Consider the following 15,357-nt stretch of genomic DNA (forward strand, 5'->3'; position numbering starts at 1 on the left):
AATAATGTTCGTCCCAGCTTTATTTTGTTTATTTATTAAAGTTACAAATGAAAATCTGTAGATATTTATATATAATATTATAGGCACCTAGTGTCTATACCTATAGTATTAAATGGTATTATTTATGTGAGTATACCTATCTTATATATAGAATAATGCATCAAGCGTATAGTACCTCGCACTGTAGAAACTATATACATCACCACCATATATATGCACCAAGTCCATATTATATATGGCTATGGTGAGTTTTTTAAATTTAAATAAAAAAGTTAAATAAATATTGAGTATGTTAAAACGATTCCGCGGTGACAACAGAAATATTTTTCTAAGATATAATAATACCTAATTAACATTAAAAAAATATAGATGTACCAGCTTATAGCACATAAAAATATTAAAGTACCTATCATATGCATTTCGAAAAATAATATTTTGTAATGAATTCGAAGACAACAATCGTCAGAATATAATAATATAGGAAGGTATATCTATTAGGTAATAGGTACATATTCCAATATTGAATAGATGTACACATTATAATAAATATCATGAGCAGGTTTAACAGGTACTATTATTAAAATGTTCAAATACAATTTCAAAAAATAATTGAAAACAATTACGACAGTGTACACTGTACCCCCTTGTTTCCCTTGTTATTTAGAACCGAGGATTCTAAGGATAAAAGTAAATTTAAACGTGAAAACATTTTAATTTCAACACTTCTCTTTTATTATGTACGAGTAGGTACATAAAAAATATCTTTGATAGTATAGTTTTTATTCACTCATAACTCAGAATTTATAATTGTATAATTAATATGAAAATATTAAAACACTATAGGCCGTATACCTACAGGCTACAGTTTAGTGTATAATATGTTATGGTGGTATATGTGAAAGGTCTATTATTTTGTGCTAGATTTGGCACTGCCTACAAAGTGATAGTGGACTTATTTACAATTGTAGGTATTAATACTTATAGGTATATTACCTATCTAAAAAATAATCTGATTAGAAATAATAAAAGACACAATAAATTAAATACATAGACATTTGCTCTCGATATGTGATTCACGATGAACATTTATAGCACCATACTGTTTATTATGTTAAATGATACATTTTATAATATGTATTACTATATTAAATTATCTTATATTTATTTATCTTTAAGCTTAACAAATTTTATTAAAACCAATAAAATAATAATATCTAATAAGTAATAACTAATAAGTATACTGCAGTGTCACTGTTATAGGCAACGCTATTATGTACAAGAAGTCCACTTTATATTTTTTCAAATAAAAGCAGTTATTTCTTATTATACATACGTATAGTTATATAAAAAGTATAATGCATACCTATATAGGTACCAATGTGTCATATTTTATTGTTATTTTAATATTTTTTTCAAATCTTCAAAAACTGATTGTAAATAATAATAGGTACAGTTATTTATATTTTTCTAAATATATATCATCTAAATTTCATAGTTAGATATTTTGTGGTTTTTTTCGTTTTAAAATCAAAATATTCTCAAAAACTATGAAAATTAACAAATATAATATGTGAATATGTAAAAAAAACTACATAAATTATGCAAAAATATGCATTTGCTGGAATACCTACCCGGGCAATACAGTATTATTATAATCTAAAATTTATTCTTGAAAAATTAAAAAATAACTAATTAAGTTGGTATATATTATACACGCAAAAGTGAAAGGATTGTAAGGTAACTCTTTAATTTCAAATATCAAACTTCAAACCAGCTGCTTAAATAAATTTATTTTTAGACACCTGCTATGTATATTATAGTATGGTAAAAACATCCTTATTATGAAATCCTTGAAATTCATAAAATGAGATTATCTATACAAATATACTATATAGGTACATACTACCTATATAACTGCTAAAGTATATTATATACCATTTCAACTATTTTATGCTTTATATACATATATTACCTATATTATAATTGAGACACACATAAAACAAAATAATAAAAAAACTTATTGTAGAGATGAACAATTTATTTAAATTGCATTTAGGTATTATAACTATAGGCATATGTTTTATTTATACTTATTTGCAGGGTACCTAATGAAGATCATTGGTTAAAAAATAAACTATATGCATATATTATATATGTACTTTGGACACAGTATACCTATAGATAATTATAGATATATCAAACGTTTATTTTCAAAATATATTATAATTGAGCCATATGAGCCATATTGAGCCATCTTATAGATAGGTATGCCAGAATTAACCAATAAACTTAAAAACGTTTTTATATTTCTCCAAATATTATATATTTATTATAATATGTACCTACGTCTGTTTGCAGTTTGGGCGTATTGGTACGCTTATAATGCTTATATTTTATAATAATATACTTATATACGTATACTAGCTGATCCCGTGCACTTCGTTACCCGTTAAATGTACAAACTGTATATGTCGACTCAAACTTTGTTCAATGCGTTATTTAATATTCGGTGTGTGATGTTCTAGATTTATCTTAACTTTTCTGTAGCCCAGGATAAAAATTCTGATTCACAGCAGTAGGTACATTATCAGGTAGGCAATCTACCTGCGGTAGACTCCGTGCTGTTTGTACGTAAGTGTATGGTTTAACTCTAAAATATCAAAGTCATACCAAGCTTGTCATTTTTACTTAATTCCACCTACGATGGATTAATATAATCAATTAATACAAAAACCTAACCTAACCGTACTAAAATCCGATGAGTAAAAATCCAAATTTAACCCTTTTTAAATTAGCCTATCTTCTTCCCAGTGGTCTAATCTACCCACAAACATTCATTTATATATAAAACAAATAATAAAAAATAACCACATATAGAGTGTATGTCGCTACGTGTCAACGATACACTACTGTGTGATTAATATTGTGCACTTAAGAGGCCGTAACTTCGGAATTACTTATAGCACAGCATACAAACTTAGATAATAGCCGATTCTCAGGCATATATATTGATACAAATAATAATATTAATCAACAAACATGCCAGATTAACCAATATATAATACACTATTATTATTTTTATAATAATATTATTTTTTTTTATATATATAACCAATAGCAACCATTTATAAACAAATATTTCTACCGTAAATTATCAAAATCCCTGTTTGAGCACTTCTATTATTTTTTCCTGGACAACCCTTATCACTTAGGGGTATGAAAAATAGATGTTAGCTGATTCTCATACCTACTGAATATAGGCACAAAAAATTTCATCAAAATCTGTCAAGCCATTTCGGAGGAGTATGGGCAACGAAAACTGTGACACGAGAATTTTATATATTAGATTACGTGAGATAAAATTGTATTGTCAAAAACAGCGTGCGTTTTATTGTTTATATACATAGTGATACACGCGCTATACATAAATTATGTTCATTATAATATTATATAATATATTATGTACCTATGTTTTATTTATTTTTATTAGATTAAATAGAGTATTTACAATCTGTAATATTTATATAGGTACAATACAATAAGTAAATTTGATAGCTATATAATTTAATAAGGTATACATAACATGAAATGGCGTGAGGGGGTAGCTGGTCCACCTGCAGTGTGGATACACTCTAACTCGGGGTTAAATATGTATGTTAAATTCAACATATTCTACTCAGTATTCCTGTCGTCTATCTATATAATAATAATAGCCTATCAGAGCCGTATTATACCGATTCGAAATCCATGCGCAAAAGCAATAAATAAAAAACATTTTTAAATGTTCGCCTAAATATATAGAAAGAGCGTCGTCGTCGTCGTCGCCGCCGCCGCGAATAATATTATAATATGTACAGTGAAGTTAAACATTGTGTGGCGAGTAAAACGACGGCGTCGGCGGCGACGTTTTCGGTCTACGCGTTTTTTATGATCATTTCGGGGTGGAAAAAAGCGTCGGCGGCGGCGAGGGTAGGAAAAATGGCCGCTCACGTCGCTGTCGGTCAGTCGCGGGAGCCGTCGCGGCCGGCCGTCGCCGCTCACGTCGTCTATTGGTCGCCGGACACGCCCCTCGCGGGTTCGGTTCACTCCGCGCCGCCGGCGCGATTTTGCCTTCTCGCGAGAGCCGCTTCTTCGCCGCCGCCGTAACCCTCGGTATCACACTTTATTATTATTATTGGGACTTCTTTTTACCGTTTTTCTGCCGTCGGCGGCGCCGACAAACGCGCTGAAATATAATATTATACAGGGTGATACCGAGATGACGGTTTCTTGCGACGAAACATCATCGACGTCTACGATTATAAATTCATATAGGTAGGTATATTATCTAGGTATAGGTATAGGCTGACATACAATACAGCTATAAATAGGTAGGTATTATTTACCGTAGGGCGGCAAATTTTGTAAGAAATTGAAAAAAAACGTATTTTTGTTTATTAGAATTTATAATTACTTGTTTTGTTTATAATTACTACTGACCTAATTTGTTTATAGTGAAATAAATTTATTAGTATAACAAATACAAAATTGTTTTTTCTTGGGGTAGGGGCGGCATATTCAAAAGGGCCTAGGGCGGTATCTGTTCTACATCTGGCACTGCACCCATCATGATAATATATAAACTATACAGTGATCAATATCGTTTATTAATCCGATTTTTACTACACGCGACGATGTTTTCTACATCCTATTATATTGCAGTTTTTTTTATATTGCAGTTATAATGCGGACGACGTCTCGTGCAGTTTTTTAATTACAAGTGATGGGTCAAGCAGTGTCAAAGATTATTTTTAATTTTCTTCAATTTTTTAATTTGAATTATAATAAATTTGAACTAATAAAAACTATAAAGAATACCAAATATGTATATAGCCATATAGGTATATACATGTATAATATAATATAGGTACCAGCTAGGTCCAAGGACGTTTTGGAGGGCAGATTTAAGTGGTTAGCTAAACATACGTTATTTAAGAAATATCGATGTCTTGCTTAATCTAATCTAATCTATATAGGTACCACGAAAATTTAAGAAATCTTGATCATTACTTTACTATATTGTATAGTTTAAAACAATATATTTTCATTTCAACTTTTTAAACCGTATACATGCTATAATAAATATACCTATAGGTACAATTTTCTTCTCATTATAATATCAGAACAGTTGACTTGAAAAATGAGTAGGTATAGTGGACACTGGACGTCAAAAAGTCATTTCGTAAAATATATATGTCGGTAGTTTTGCCTTTATCATGAATATACCTGCAGCATATTATAATATAGATCATCAACCTGGTGAGTGGTGACGACGGTGGTGGACGCATGATATAAAATTCCGATATGAAAATAATCATATGCGAGGGTGCCGAGGTGGCAGTACTATATCAATATATACGTATATAGATAAAGGTACCTACAACTTATGAACAATAATAAACAGTTTGACGCAAAAGGGAAAACAGACTAAAATGTCCATTGTTGTCAAATGATTTCTATTGTCAATATAATATTGTACAGCTGATATTAATGATATTATATATTATGTATATAGGTATTAGGTATTCTATATTTTATTATATAATAATAATATTATGTACTTATCTAATATCTATATTATACAAATCAACATAATAACGATTAACATGAAAATATAATAAGTATTATAACGTAATAGATGTTATTTTTGAGCCTATACATAGGTTTACTATATATAAGAATTGAGAGAGCCCTCGCAGCTTGCGTGGGCGCAATTATGGTAAAATTTATGGGAGTGCTAAGACCTAAAGCAAAATATAAGAATTTTTTAAAACAATAATAGTAATTACTAATTAGTATTAAAAATAGTATTTAAATTGAAATCATTAAATTTATTTTTGAAATTTTTTTATTTTATTTGTAGGTATTGAAAAAGATTTAAGATTTAAATACTGAAGTAACCTGTTTTTTTCATTTTGTTATAATTTCCTTAAAAATGTATTTTATTTAAAATAAAAATTGTAACAAGAGTGACTGGATTGGTAGTTTTAAAACGTATACCCAACTGGGCCTCCAGGGCCTCAGTCCGCCCCTGTGTTACAATAACTATATATTATCTGTATCTGTATTACTTAACCAAATAACCAACACGTACAAAATAGTAAATACAATAGTGCAATACCAGTATACAATAGTGGTGAATGCATTCATGGTGGACACGTATAGGTATGTACCAACATGGCAATATTGTTTACAAGACGTATTTATTTATGTATATAATTCATAAATTCATAATCCATAACAATATATTATTAAACTTTCAACAAAGCTGGTTGTTTTTTGTGCATTCAGACCAATAAGCTGGTAAAAAAAATATAGATACTTCCAGAAGTCCAAATTTTAATTTTGAAAATTATTTGAATTTAAATATTTTCTTTTCTAGATTATTTAGGAAATGGAATTATTATTTTTGTTTCTAATGACACTAAAGCAAAGGTGAATGTTGAAAAAAATCTAGATCGAAGATTATGTTATGTAGGTGATCTTGGAGAATTTTATTGATATTATTATTTTTAAGTAAGTTATGATAAACATCAAATGTACGAAAATTGTACCTGTACGCAGTTTCAAAAAGGTCATAATTTGCTTGTTAGTAAAAATATCAATAAAAGCCTCCAAGATCACTAAAATGCCCTAGATAATAATCACACTTTTAAATTTTATAACAGGACAATTCGCTTTAATTTTAGAATATACAGATTACAAAGTAAAGTGATTTCGGAAACATTTCATAGATCAATAATAACGATTAACGATCAGCGTTAAAATAATAACGTAATAATTAGTGCGATTTTGAGCTCGCATAGTCTCAGACGGTAGCCTTTATGTGAATTTCAAACACGCCACTCGACACGCTCCGCTACGCCGTAAATTTCACAGCACTAAATTCACTATGACAATGCAATACAGTGAGACCTTCTCTATAACTGCAGTCACCTCCCAACAGCGGACGTTTTCTCGGGAACCCGCCATTAACTTTAACACCAAACTTTCAACAGCGGACACCTCGCCGGATAACGAATACTGCAATTTCAGCGACCGCGAGATTGTCCGGTATTTATAGAGGCGTTTCACCGAATAAATTTAGGTTCCTATCGTCTTATATTTTGCACTCCCGTGCACGAATATTGTTATAAGCACCTTCATATTATATAATACCTAAACATACGTATTATACACGTTTTATCATTGTTTTGGCGTACAGTATACACTGCGTTCCTACACGATTTTGCAAAAATTTCGTTTACAAATAATATTATATTACACGTGCGCACGCGAGTACACAACACAAACACAAGTGCGCACGCGGACGTTGCGCGCGCCGAGAATAGTAATTCGTAATCCCGCTGTGCAAAAAGGTTGATTTTATTAATTACCTATATATATTATTATTGACAATGAGTGTGCGACGTGCAACTTACGGTTTTTACTATATTTGGTTTAGCCATTTATAGTTTAAGAGTTGATTTATACAATATATATATAGTACGAAGCATATATTACTACCGCCTATCTATATATATATATAAGCACTGCAGAGTGAATTCACAAGCACGATATTGCTCACCGCGCACCCGTTTTTCACATTATAATTCAAATTCTGATTTATGTCATATTCGAGGATATAGCTAACCCAACCTAGGTGTCCACGAAAAGAGGTATTTGGAAAAAATAGTCTGTAGGTACCTATCACAATAAATCCAATGAATAAGAAATCCAAGGTAAAAAAAAAAACACCGGGTAAGACAAAAAAATTAAATTTATTAAACCCAAAATACATACCTATACCTAGATACCTATATACAATGTACTACATTGTTACTCTTTTAACTTTTTAACCACTTTTTTATTTATTGTTTGTAGAAGGATGATTATTATTTTAAACGATATTGTATAAATTAATGTAAAACGAGAAGAATTTGGGTTATTACCTACACTTTTTGTAGGTGATGCCTACTAAGTAAAACAGAATGTTGATATAAGAAGAAAGTTGGCATAAAAGTAATTATACGGCTATTAAATTATTTGAAAATAATTATATTATATGGGTAATTGATATTAATCAATTTACATTTTATAATATTCCGTGCACGGAAGTTGTCTGAGTATAATAAGTACTACAATGGACGATATATTGGGGCTTGAATATTAGGTATACATCTATTTTATATATTTTTATGTAATAGGTACAACGTGTTTCGTAAAGAGCTGAAATAAATTTTAAATTTTACGACAGCGAATTGGTGGTATTGATCTTTTTTACGAAGTTTTTATAATTTTTATGACGCACAAAAGTTTTTCTGCAGTCTCAAATTATTTCACGTATATGTAGGTATATATATGTGTGTGGATATGAATTGATGGTTTCATAAACCACCAGAGTTATATTTTTACTCCGAGAAAGTATAATAAAACACATATTATATTATTATATATGTAAACTTTTGGAGAACGCAGAAATATTACAAAATAAAACTCATGATTAAAAAAATCGTTTGTATATTGTTTCTACTATCTACCTACACTCAACTGATGAGTTACTACGAAACTTTAAATATATATATAAAAATATTTCTATTTCTATTTATACAAAAAGTGTAAGTAAATATTACTCAAATCGTATTTGCAATCGTCGATTCGTGTTTATTATATACGGTTATAGGTATATATGTTTATTGTATATGGAAATACAATTATTTTATAAAGACTTTATTTTGATTCATATTTCTAATCAATGTTGTAAGAAAATTGTCAAAATATTAATCATAAATATTCATTGAATGATTAATATTTTTTTCAAAGGTTCGAGTTTAATATCAACGTATATTATATAATAGATACCTAGTGGCTATGGCGTATAATGAAGTTTCCATACATATCCGTATACTAATTGAAAATCCCGAAGCACCCTTTTTAAAATTCGTTTATAATTATTTCATATACAATATACACTGAAATAAAATATATAAAAGTGCATTCATCATTACTTTATTAAGTGAGGATGAAAATGAGTTTTTCAAGTTTTAATTTATTTTGAAGATATAGGTACTACTTAAGTTTTATATTAATTTGTAATTACGTTATAGTTAACGAATAACAATACATTCCTTGTTCACATTTATTCTTTTATCCTATACATTTAATTAGATACTTTTCAATAGGTAGGTACCTACATAATAATAAACCTAATAATATTTCTACATTCTTCATAAAGTGCTGTGGCAAAAATATAATCTTTATGACTTGCACAATAACTCATAAGACGTATATACATGAACAAAACGACCGATTTTTTTGAAAAAAATAATTACTCATTTAATTTGGTTTCTTATGGGTAAAATATTGGTTTTTATATGCATTTTATTACAGACTTTAAATAAATGTTGGAATGCACATGCATTGAATAAAAAAGAAATGAACATTTCATAATATAGCAGAGGTTCCCTACGAAACAAATCGAACCTGTTTGCCATCCAAAAGACGTCATCTCATTTCTTACAGTTCCAAAATAGAGACACATATACAACACAAAAAAATAGACTTAAGTTTCATTTTGATCATTATCGATTTGTTTGTGTAAATAATTTAAAATTGCATATGCAAAGCTATAACGACCCCTTACCTAACCTAACCTTCTTAAAAGCGTATATGATAAATAAAAAAAAAAAAATACCTACAATAATGTTAGAAATTTATAAATAATTAATTTTCTTAAAGTTTTAAATTTGTTCGAAAGTTTATTAGTTACAAAGTTTTTTTACTAAATAATCAACCTTTATTTACTTAATATTTTTTGGAATAGGTACTAAATATACAATTTAAATGTATTTTCTAATATTTCTGGCTTGGTATATACCAAATTAAATTGCTATTGTTTTTTTTTCTTTTTGATGTATATATTTAATTTACCTTTGCCTGTATGAACAAAGTAATGTATGTCATTTTATTATATATCCGGATAAATTTAATGTTGCATCATTATCAGATTGTTAGATTTATATTTATTTATATTTAGATTTATATTGATACTTAATATTTTTTTAGCGCGTCATTTATTGTTAAGGCTGGCTACTATATCGATTTGGAATTTGCAATAGAATAATCGGCATTTATCGAAATTTTAAAAAGTTAGTGATGATGTGTCAAGTGTCATCAACTGTATAGAATAATCAAATCTTCACAGCAACTGACGTCTTTAGTAGTTATTTTAGTTACGGCATAGCGTGCCCTACATAATAGCATTAAAAATATACGATGCATATATTAGTATAATATGAACTATTTACAAAAGACGTTAGTCGCATCATGGCCTATGACATACATGCATTATATAATATATAAATACCTATACTACAGTTGAGTAATGCATATTGTTATTCTTGTAGTGAAATCAAAGAAGTGTATTTGTGAGTAGATTTAATATTTTCATCTTATTTATCGCATCACAATATCATGTTCACGTTAAACGTTTTTTTTATTTTCATTAAAATGTCTTACGGTATATATCATAATATTATGTGACCTGTCACCTGAACGAGTGTACACGCCTACCTATATATACCTAATATACGATAATGTTTTAAATTTTTCAGAGATTTCAGCGCATCTACCTACATAAAATAATAATTTTATGACACGTTATAACAAAATATGAAACAGAAAACAGGACTTACCTATACATGACAATAATGTGACTCTCGTCGTCACTGTCGCTCTCGTGGCTACCGTGCCGGGCGGTCAAACTCCTGATGCTGCCGGAGCAGTATAGACGTCGTCGAAACGGTATCGACGGCGTCGATACCCATACAAAAACAGAAACAAACCGTCCCGATGGCTTATATAGGGCCGCGAAAATTACAATAACCGTCGTCTTCGTCGTCATAATATATATATATATTTTATATAATACATATTTATTATGTTACCAATACTCAGGCATGTATATAGGGGGTGTACTTACCGGCGCGACGTATACGTCTACAACGTACAAGCAATATGCACATAACACACACACACACACACATATATATAATGCGTATATGTGTCCATTTATATAGTCTCTGACCGTGCGAAACGTTTGTTACCTTTCGGCGGGATGCTGCGATGAGGTCCTGGACCGGTTCGCCCGGTCCGCGAACGCCCCGGCGACTCCCACGGTGCGTCCGCATTGTCCGCTCATGTACCCTCCCGCGCGAACGTGCGTGTCTTCTTCCCACACATCGTCGTGCCCATACACCCGCCACACTTGCGCAAATTATAATAATAATATATTATATATGCACGGCCGGCCGGCACCTATATATATATATACACACACACAACAATATCGTATATATTATTGTGCGCGTAGGAATTCACCCCGTTCGAGCCAACCACCCCCTATTAGCCGGGTGGCGGACCACGTCTCTTGGCGCGCGTTCTCGTTGTGTCCGTATGGAAATTTCACGGAGATTTTGCAACCATCCGAAGGGGGACCGGTGTGGTTCGCTCCGAGACCTTTCGCACGTAACGGATTTCTCGCTAAAATGTTATATATATTTTTTTTACGATGCCTTTACGATACCTATTATATATATATATATATGTATATTAGTATTCGAGTGTCTGTCGTGAGCGACCAGGGCCCACGCGTTTAACGACTAAGACATAATCGACGACGGTTACACATGCGTTATATACAATAGGCGCACATATTATCATTATAATTTGTTTTTTATTTACCTAACGATTCCGTCCCAGTTAACCCGATTATAAAATCGGGGCTTACGTATAGGTAGTGCCCACCGGCTATTGACCAACAAAAAATCTATACGTTAGTAATACTATTTTGAATTTATGCACGCTCGTCGTCCGTCGAATGTCTTTACAATTACAGTACCTAAGTTAGTCGTAATATTCAAAAAAATTTATATTTTTACTTTTGGTCGAAAACATTTTTATTTCTTGATATTGTTTAGATAATATTATAATAGATTTTTTTTATTATTATTAGGAAATCCATATGCTTTTGTGATACAACTACGCCATAATTAACTTTCTCATTTCTTTCTTCTTTTCATAATTATTTTGTTTCAAACATATTGGAATACGCAGTAAAACATCACGAAGACGGAACTTCTGTAAAACTGAAACAATGTTTTAACACTGAATAATTGGACAATCCCAAGCGATTTCGTCTTTGCGAGGTTTTACCGTACGTACCTACATTTCATTTATCGACGTTTTATCGGTAAATGGTAATGAATACTTTAGTGAATAGTGATGATAGACATTATCAAATAATCTGAGGTGACATTGTTAGTACTAATATTGACTTGGAAAATTAGGATTATTGTCTATACATGTGGAATTTATTTTTTATTATTATTAACAAATAAAGAGGTGAAGTCAAATTTTTTTCAACTTAAATATACCTTCTTATTCTGCACTAGTGGCTTTATTTATGTACTTACATAGTACCTATTAAGTATTTAAAAATGAGAAAAGTCTACGCTATACATTGGATTCATTTAGTTACAACAATAATTTGGCAACGGATTAAACTCGGTATGGAATGTTTATTTTTTCGAGAGTGTAGGAAGAGCGGAGAGGCAATCATCTGAATCTGATCATTAATATATTTATATTATAGTTTATATTTTATACACCATCTGAGAAAAGCATTATAGTGTCAAAGTTCGATTTTTAAAGGAGTAATGCATTATGGAATTTAATAAATTTGCTTCAGTTCCTTGGAGATCTTAAACTGAAAAAAACTAAACACATATTATGTGCTCTTTGGCACCAAAAACCATTGTGCTATATTATTATAATATTGTATTATATAGTTTTAAAATAACACTTAAAACAAATGAACAGCTACAATTTATATATACAAAAAATATCAAATGTTTACATTTTACTTTTATAAGAAGTTAATAATAGCTTATAATAATATGTGTGCATACGTACAAGGCGACGTTCGTCGGTCACCAAGACTTATCTTAAGACTATTATTATATAACCTAATATTTATACATAGCTAAAAATATTATAATATTATTTACATAGTCGATACTTGCCAGTAATATTATAGTAATTTAAAAAAAAAATTAAATTAAATAGTCATTAGGTACAACAGCTGCACATAATTTTTATACTTACGAATGTGTGTTTAAAACTTATACTTAATAATAACATAAACTTATAAAATATGTAATATGTTTGAACGTGGTTGTATAATATATTATAATTAAATAACATGTTGTATATAACATTATAATGTTTCATTAATATAGCTACCAACTTGTCTAAACTACATTTTTAAGTAATTTCTCATAGTGTAATAAAATATATATTTACACTTTTAACGACGGATATAATAACAAAATAAACTTAAAATAAATCACATATATATCGTGTATTTGTATTATGTATTTATAATCATGAGAATTTTTAATGTATATTATGCTCATAAATATTTTGTTGTTTTGCTTCACTTAAATCCCATTTACGAATGAACACTTGAGGAGTAGGTACCTAGATAATTTTTATAATCTGTAACAAAAAAAAATTCATTATGTAATAAATTTTAGACGAAATATACTATATAGGTATATAAACCTATAGGTATTTTTTTTTTTATAGATCTAAAACTTTAGTAACTAAGGCAATTAATTTTTCCACATATTTATACAAAGTTAATATATAAACATTACATTATTTTTTTAATTTATTTGTATACTGCATATTATGATTATAAGTATAATAATATAATAGTATAGTAAAATACAAATTAATCAACATAAAAACCAAGTGAACAAAATATGACGTGTAATATCTATTATACGATGGTCTCATCGTGAATTTGACCAAAACGATAAAACGTGCTATCTAAAACGCACCGCTATAATAGTTAGACGTGGCGTATAAAATGAAAAATAAAAATAAAATTCCGTGCCTACAAATTTTTTTTTTTAATAGCGCATTCTGTTTTACATTTCATTTTACCCCCAGACATCATCCTGAGTGCTATTTTTTTTCCGGATCGCAACAGCACGTTGCAGCAGTACACGTATAGTCATATAATACACGCGTGAGATGTTAATCGAGTAATTTACATGTAGGTACGATGAAATGATTAATATTTATCAGCACCACAATTGCATGTAGGTATACGGTGTGTGCTGTTCGTTTCGTAAGCCTCCCTCCCACCCACCCTTCCATCGCTATTGGAAAAATAAATAATTATATACAAAAAACAAACTAAACACGCCGCCGTACGTATTAATGATCACCGCCGCAAGTCTGTATAATAATGTTCGACGAAAATCCGGTGGAATTATTTATCGAGGGACTTTTGGCGGTTAAGTCCCGTTATCGCCTTATATTTTTGCAGTGTTTACCTTTCCCGGATAATCGACAGAATAAGTCTAAACATACGACGACGATTCGTTATAATATTAAATTATTTTTATTATTAATAGTATATAATATAGGTACGTAATTTTCGGTTTTTTATCAAGCATATTAAAACACCCCTTACTTATAAAGGGTAATAATGGATACAAACCGTGCTGAAACTCATTTATTATTGTTTAAGAACAATAATTAATAATTATACAATATGTAAAAATAATATCAAACGTTAGAATGAATTACACAATCAATGTTTAATGAATCGTCAAAATAAATAATTTAATATTATTATGGTTGGGGAAACAATTGTTATTATATATCATTTGATAACTGATAATATATAAAATCTGATACTTTTAAAGCGAGACATTTATTTTATCGAAAAATGGTTATAGTTTTATACTTTTTTAATTTCATATGGTAGTGGACCAATATTTTGCGGTATATCAGGGCCAGAAACTCTATACTTCTAACTTAAACTTAAAATATTATAAGTTATAACTATAAGTAACTTCTCGTTCGTAATTAGATTTTTATATTTAAAAATGCTCAAAAAAATATTCTGTTTTAGAATACAAAGTCAAGATACAATATGCTGTCATTCAAAAAAGTTGAAAACTTAAAAAATTAAAACAATACAAAATATTAAAAATATAAATGTTTCAAAAATTTTGATTTATAAAGACTTAAATTAATGATCCAAGAAAAAACAATATTTCCAAAAAAGTTGAAACCCTCCAAAAGAATACGAGTGTTTACATTTGAAAGAATAACCATGTGCGTATATATAATATAACGTACTATATTATTATATTATTTTTAATATATTATTCAAGCATAACTATTACCTATAGGCAGAGTTTGTATTGGTTGTAAACTTGGTCTGATGTGTCCATAAAATTTGCAGCATATTCAAGAAAT

At 29.4% G+C, this 15,357-nt stretch overlaps 1 long non-coding RNA gene across 1 annotated transcript in view; it reads right to left on the bottom strand.

The window, feature by feature from the left end:
• Positions 1–13,436: 13,436 nt before the first annotated feature.
• The window catches only part of LOC107882569, a 47,700-nt gene continuing 45,779 nt past the window's right edge, over positions 13,437–15,357 (bottom strand). Inside the window, exon 3 of the long non-coding RNA XR_001678804.2 lies at positions 13,437–13,575. This is a non-coding gene — a long non-coding RNA (uncharacterized LOC107882569). The remainder of the gene's footprint in view (positions 13,576–15,357) is intronic.

The sequence above is a fragment of the Acyrthosiphon pisum genome, chromosome A1 (genome assembly GCF_005508785.2).
Source record: "Acyrthosiphon pisum isolate AL4f chromosome A1, pea_aphid_22Mar2018_4r6ur, whole genome shotgun sequence".
In the NCBI taxonomy this organism is placed as follows: domain Eukaryota; kingdom Metazoa; phylum Arthropoda; class Insecta; order Hemiptera; family Aphididae; genus Acyrthosiphon; species Acyrthosiphon pisum.